This window comes from Portunus trituberculatus, chromosome 10, assembly GCF_017591435.1.
Source record: "Portunus trituberculatus isolate SZX2019 chromosome 10, ASM1759143v1, whole genome shotgun sequence".
Classification (NCBI taxonomy): Eukaryota; Metazoa; Arthropoda; class Malacostraca; order Decapoda; family Portunidae; genus Portunus; species Portunus trituberculatus.
Genome location: NC_059264.1, coordinates 11,967,835 through 11,975,334, shown reverse-complemented (window position 1 = coordinate 11,975,334; position 7,500 = coordinate 11,967,835). Strand labels below are relative to the sequence as shown.

General features: G+C 36.9%; 1 protein-coding gene across 1 annotated transcript in view; it reads left to right on the top strand.

The window, feature by feature from the left end:
* Positions 1–7,500, top strand: part of LOC123502104 (zwei Ig domain protein zig-8-like) — a 360,559-nt gene that overhangs the window by 199,105 nt on the left and 153,954 nt on the right. The window lies entirely within an intron of this gene.

The window sequence follows — 7,500 nt, the reverse complement described above, 5'->3', positions numbered from 1 at the left end:
GAGAGAGAGAGAGAGAGAGAGAGAGAGAGAGAGAGAGAGAGAGAGAGAGAGAGAGAGAGAGAGAGAGAGAGAGAGAGAGAGATCCATCCATCGTTTATTCACCTTCAGTTTTATAACCATACAAAGATTCAGAAATGGACGGAGATAGACGAAAGTGTAAATCAATGAAGCAAAACAGTTAAAAATTAGTGGCTGTGGAGTATTTTCTCTCTCTCTCTCTTTTGCTCTGTTTGTCTCTTTGTTTGTCTGTGTGTGTGTGTGTGTGTGTGTGTGTGTGTGTGTGTGTGTGTGTGTGTGTGTGTGTGTGTGTGTGTGTGTGTGTGTGTGTGTGTGTGTGTGTACTTTTTCTTTTCTGTTTTCATTCATTCATTGTTTTTCTTTTGTTCATTTTCTTTTAATCTTCTCTTGTCATTCTATCCTCTTTTCTTTTTTTTCTTTTTTTTTTCTTTTCATTTTCTTCATTTCTCTTCCATCCTCCGTTTTTCCTTCTTTCTCCCTTATCCATGTCCTTATTCACTTCCTGCCATGCTCCACCTCACCCCATCTCTCTCTCTCTCTCTCTCTCTCTCTCTCTCTCTCTCTCTCTCTCTCTCTCTCTCTCTCTCTCTCTCTCTCGTGCCTTGTTTGTCTATTATTGTCTTGTTTCCCTTCTCTTTTGCCTTCCCGCTTCATTTTTTTCTTCTCCTTTTATTTTGTCTTTACTTCTCATCCTCTTCTCTTCTCTCCATCATGTACAAACAAGAGAATCATCACGTAAGATTCGAACACTTGACATTTAAACTTTCATTGCAGACCTTCGCCAAACAGCCACCAAGAGACAAAAAGCCATCACAGCGGTCCCCACAGTGGAACAACCCTCCATTAAGAAATATTTTACTTTCTCTCTCTCTCTCTCTCTCTCTCTCTCTCTCTCTCTCTCTCTCTCTCTCTCTCTCTCTCTCTCTCTCTCTCTTCGTGACTGTTTTCAAAGGCCACAGGAAAGATTATTTGAATTCTCAAGACTGCTTCTCCTTTTAGCAACGCAGAAATCTTGTTAATGTTACGAAAACATACAAAGCAACTTTAAATTTTAGAGTAACTTCTGCTTATTGTTTCTCCTTTTAATAATGCAGCAATCGTGTTAATCTGTCACTAGCACTGTAAAATAAAAAATCTGGAAACTCCTTGTAACTTCACCACCATTATTTTCAAAGGCAAATGAGATGATTAATCAAGTTCTGAAGACAATTTTTTTTTTCTTTAAACAATGTGGATATCTTGTTAATTCACCACTAAAAACGAAAGACCACCTTTAAAACCTCGCATAACTTCACCGCTACTAATTTCAAAAGCAAGAAGGATAATCGGCCAAGTTCTCAAGAATGTTTCTACTTGTAATAATAAAAACATAAATCATCCCAAAGAATCGTAAAAACACTAAAAAATAATAGAAATGTTACGCAGAAGTGTTTCAGAATATGATCGTTTGTAAAGGAGATCAGCTGGTGGTGGGGTGCCTGCTTGGAGCCAGACGCTGTGGGAGGAGAGGAAGAGAGGGAAGCAGTGGGGAGGACATGGAGGCAGGCAGGCAGGAGGGCTTCAGTGAGTGGGTTGGCAGCAGACCCTCAAACCCCATTTACTAAGTCACACCCAATCGACCCTCGGCCAGTGGATGGGAGGGTGTCGTGATGGCTGGAGCGAGGCGGGATGGAATAAGAGAAATTCTGGGTCAGTGAGTGCGTTGGTTAGAAGTAGTGGAAAGGACAGGACGAGGAATACCGGACTCAAGTATATTGGATGTAGTGGCATAGATAGGAAGAGTAATATGGCGTGCAGGCTTGACAAAGGTAGATTCAGAAAGGATACGCTACATTCCTGCCAAGTAAGGTGCTCGGAAAAGGCATTTAGATTTAGAGGTAGGTTGTAGGAGATATTTACTAACAAAACTGGATTGGTGAAGTGTTGGAAGTATAAAATAACTGGCTCAAGCTTGACAAAAATCAGGGAAAAAGACGGATTTGTTGGTTAATGAAGTGGTCAGTAAGGATGGGACTATAGATGGCGTGTTAAAGATTGACAAACTTAGATTTAGGGAGAAAAAAAAATCAGGATAAGTGGAAAAAAAAGTCAAATTTTGAGTTATGAAACAGTTTGAAGTGGTAGCAAGAATAACACGAGAAAAAAAAAATGATAGAATTCAGTCTTGACATTCATAAAAAATCAGATGAATGAGACAGATTTTCAAGTGAAGTTATCAGTGAATGGAATGGACTTGGTAATCAGGTTGTTAGTGGCGAGTCAATCATGAAATTTAAGAGAATATTAGACGTGTTTATGAATAAGGATACTGGGCAACTTCATGCAGCTTTCACTATTTCCTTATACAGACAGACACAAAAGAACCCAAAGAAAGAACAAATAGTAGGTCATTTTTCATAACTATTTATTATACTGTGTGTGTGTGTGTGTGTGTGTGTGTGTGTGTGTGTGTGTGTGTGTGTGTGTGTGTGTGTGTGTGTGTGTGTGTGTGTGTGTGTGTGTGAAGATGTTACACTAAAAAACACACACAAAAAAAACAAGTTCCCGCTAAATTTGGCACTCCCAGAAACAGTTAGAGAAGATCAGAGAAAAGTGAGCCAATCTAATCTGGTCTGAGGTAAGTGATACAAACCAATGAAGACCAACACCACTTCAGACAACTAACTCTCTCTCTCTCTCTCTCTCTCTCTCTCTCTCTCTCTCTCTCTCTCTCTCTCTCTCTCTCTCTCTCTCCGTCGTGGTACAATGGAACCATGAGTGCTTTGGGGTCCGAGGGGTCTCCAAGCGCACGGGTTTGAATCCTGTCCACGGTCTGAGTGCAGGTTGGGCTTCCTCACTCAGGGCAACGGTTTCCTAGCGGGTGGGCTTTTAGATAGGAGGTACCCCCCCATAAAAAGAACCTCCTTTAGCCCATAAATTCCCGTGAAAAGCCCACATGGTATAAAAAAAAAAATAAAACTCGCCTCATGTTTTAGTACTAGAGCGAAATAGCACACTTTTTTTTCACTCTGTCAGTCACTCCTGAAACCATCCATAATTTGGCTTTAATTTATTTGGCAGTACTGTTTCTCAAAGCAAGTAATTTAGTAACTTAGTAAAGATTAAATTAATCTCTTTTTTCACTTTCATTCTCATTACCATATTTACAATTTCATATCGTAACAAGGGACCACCGCAGCAGCACAAGGGTTATTGATATACATATTATATTTTTGTTACGCGCCAGATAGACTCGTTAAAGGCACAGAAAAAATAGGTAGAAAAAAAATACTAACTTTACCGCTCCTACACCGATAAAATAATAAAAAAAAAAAAACATCACAGAAGATTGCAATAGGTAAGCCAATGCAATTTTTTTTTTTTTCATGCAGAGAAGCCAGACAAAGGTAACAAAATATATATAAAAGAAAAAGGCCCACTTGAATGCTGGCTCCCTAAAATAAAGGAAAGAGTTAGCCAAAATTAAGGAAGAAATATCCTGTTACCTCCAATCTAATCCAACATAAATAAACTAATAAAGACCAAAACTCTCTCAGCCAACGCCCTTCCTTCCTCTTGGCAGTCGTTCCATGTCTTGGTACTTCAGCGAAACTGCAAACTTTTTCCCCCCATGACGGAGGAGGAGGAAGGCTGGCGAGGCATTGATCCCTGGCCAGCGGTTCAGTGGTCAGCTGAGAGCCCTGGTGACCTCACTGACCCCATGACCTGGCAGCGTCTCAACCTATCACACTCTCCAACACTCACCGCCAAATCCAACACAAGTTTTTGGGAGTTTAGATAAAAAAAAAAAAAAAGGAGTGTGTTTTAAGAATCGCGTGTTCCCTGTGTTCACTCGGCCTTAAAGTCGTGTGTTTGTGTTCACTCCTCCTCAGAATCGTGTGTTCTTTGTTTACTTCCCCTCAGAGTCGTGTATTCTGTGTTCACTCCGCCCCAAAGTCGAGTGTTTTGTGTTCACTACACCTCAGAGTCGCATGTTCTGTGTTTACTCCACCGCGTGTTCTGTGTTCACTCCGTTTAATTCTTCCGCGTTACTGACTAAACTAAACCTAGAAATAGTACTTATCTTCTTTGCATTTTTCTGAATTTACTTCTATATATTTTTTTCACTGCTGTACTTCTTACTGTAAGCCTCAAAACACTTCCAATATTTTGTTTGCAACTTCAATACTTAGAGGCGTTTTATATTTCTTTCTTTCTTTTTTTCTTTTCCTTGCTACTCTAAACGTACGAGTAATCTTTTTTCCTTTTTTTCTAAAATTTTCTAGTTTTTTTTTCTTTTTACTTCTGTTTGTGAATATTAAGTTAAACATGTATTTTCTATTTTCTTATTTGTTTATTTGTATATTTTACGCATCTGTATATTTTATGTATTTTCTTGTTTGTATATTTTAAGTATTTTTTTGTTTTACTTTTTATTTGTGAATATTAAGTTAAACATGTATTTTCTTCTTTGTTTATTTGATGTATTTTTATCTGCATTTCCAGCTTGTATATTCTTTTTTCCTTTCTTGTGTTTTGCTCTTTATTCGAAACTAATTATTATTTTTCCCTCTATTTTCATATTTCATTTCTTTCTTATTTATTTCACTTTGCTTTTTTTCTGTTTTGTTTTCTTGTTCGAATTCTAAAACTGTTTATTTAATTACCTATCGATTTTCTTTACTGCTTTTTTCGTACTTTTCTAATATTTTTTTTTCTTTGTTTTTCTCCTGTTTTACTTTTCATGTCCAAATTTTTCCTTTTTATTTCTTTCTTTTTCTTTTTCTTTATAATGAAGACATGACAAGTTTGCTGTATTATTTTGCCAATATTCTTTTCTTCATTTTTTTTTTACATATATATTTTGTGGTTTTATTTCCTATTAACTCACGACTTGTTCTACTATTTATTGTTTTCTTTTTTTTATATTTATGTTTAATTAGTTTTAATACCTTCTCTATATTCTACTTCATCTGTAAACTTTGCAATTACACTTTTTTATTTTTATTTTATTATGTCCTTTTTGTTCTTTCTTTTGTGCTTCCATTCTGTTTTAAATTTCAACAATATATTTTTCTCTTGTTTCTATATACATTTGTTTAAGATTTTCTGTGATCGTATACCTGTCGCTTCTGTTCAGATTTCTACTATAACGCTAAAAAATTTCTAATGCATTTTTCATTTATTTTCATTTGTGAAGTTTTCTTTTTTTTTTTATTAATTTTCTCTTCAACTTGCTACTTTAAAAAAAAAACTAAAGACGTTACGATGACAGACCAGATCCAGTTCCAACAATTTCGTTCAACTCTTGTCTCAGCGTTGTCTAGTGACCTTCAGTTTTGATTCAGCTATCCGTTCAGTTATAAGTGAGGATATGGACTCTTTACTCAGCGGTGGAGCAATAGAGTGTCGTGCTGAAGGCGTCGCTATGACATATATTACAACAGAAGTAGAGAAACACAAGTGACGAAGGAAAAAGGATAAGAGTCTGGCTTAACAAGATCAGTTAATTATCTCCGGATTCCCACAAACTGGACCCTAAAAGTATAAAAGACTGGCTAAACAAAATCAATTCATCGTTTTCTGATTCCCACAAACTGCACCCTGATTTCATGGGTTTTGACATTTCTTGAAGTTCTTTTTACCCGGAAGGAAGTTTTAAGGCTGTTCCTTTGTTTACTTTTAACATCATTGCTTGCAGTGCATATTGAAAGCTTTTCTTATGTATCTAAAAACGAGATGACCCCTGTGCAGTAAATAGATGTATTCCGTTTAATCTATAAAGCAAAATGGAATACGTTCATATATTTCATTGCGCATGTTGAGGAAAACCGAGTCAATGATAAAAAGAAACACAGCTAGTACTGTAAAGATAATTATTTCCTTTGTTTTACATTTAATTCCTAATGACAAATTAAGCTTTTTTATTTATCTATTTATTTTCTTGGAGCGAAGAGAACAATGCTCATGCAAGGGCTAGGGTTGAAGGATAAGAGAAATGGAGTATAAAGAACACGCTTACCTTCGACCGCGTGTGCAATGAATAAAGAAACTAAAAAACCAGACCAAGAGGAATATGAGTGCCAGGGAGTGTCAATACAAAGACTATTCTCCAGACCAACACCTGAAATGGTTAGGTCTTTGAAGCGGTGCAGTCTCCACAAAGATGTCACTGTAAAACCCTGCTTCCATTACCACGGCCAGGAACAGAAGAGTTACATTATAAAGAACTGGCGTGGGTGGGATAGCAGATGAGGGATGAGGTGCGTGACACTACCTTTGATCGTGAGAGAATTGGGGAGTTTTAAGAGAGAAATAGTCTCCATAAAGGCTTCACTCTAAGATCTGTTTACATTATCTCGTGACAGCTTATTAATTCAGCCGTCATAAAACAGAAGTTAAAGCCTATTGGTGGCATGAAGCAAGGCAGAAAATGCTAAAAACTGCTACTCCACTTCAAAAATATGAAAGAAATTTGCTCTACATAAATTATAAGACACGAACGTTTTAAACCAGTATTCTTAACACTATCCTTTCTTATTAGAACGAAACAATAAATGTGTGAAAAATTTTCTTCGATCCTGAAGGAGTTTAGTTACCCTTGCAGAAAGTGAGTCTTCGCAAATGCGTCATTTCAAAATTGTTTGCGTTTCCATAGAAGAGAACGACCATTTTCCAAACCGTCAAAACAGCAGCATATCGATGTAATAAGGTGCGGCATGGAAGACACTAACACATGCTATTCTATTTCTTTATATACGGAAAGGGACACACACTCCAATGCAATTTAGTGTACATGAATTGCAATACACGAATGTCATAAATAGTCATAACATTTTCATTTCTTACGACCACTTTCCAAAACCACCAAGATGATTATTCGGGTTCTCGAGGTTGTTTTCCCCAACTGCCAATGTTGTAGAAACCTTATCAAACAACCACAAAAACGGCCAAGGAAACATCTTTAAAACGTAAAATAGCACCTTTGTTTAGCTATTATAACAAAACCACCACTGAAATCGCTAATAACGCCCGATACAACCTAGCAAAAGTAGGCAAGATACAACATTGAAACATTTCAGACTCATATTGTGATTTCATACTCTGAAACACTCATGTCCATACCTCCTCTATTCTCAAGACTCGTGCATATACACTATTTAACCCATTCAGTGCTGGGACGCATTTTTATTTTTTTTACGTAAGGAAAGGTCTATGATGGGTAGAGGCTTAATGACCAGAGTTTTCACTATCTTAATATCTACGTAAGTTTCTGAAGCTGTATAAAATCACCAAATAGTAACCATACTGAATCGGGAAACGTGTCATGGTACTGAAGGGGTTAAGGATGTTTTGCTCAGTTTCATTGATATCTTAACACGATTTCTACATTACCAAATGGAGAAAGTACTTTAAAAACCTGGGAAATCATACATGACGCCTTGGGAATAGTTGTCATGAAGAGAGAGCATCGTTTTTAATAAGGCCTTAAGCATAACATGA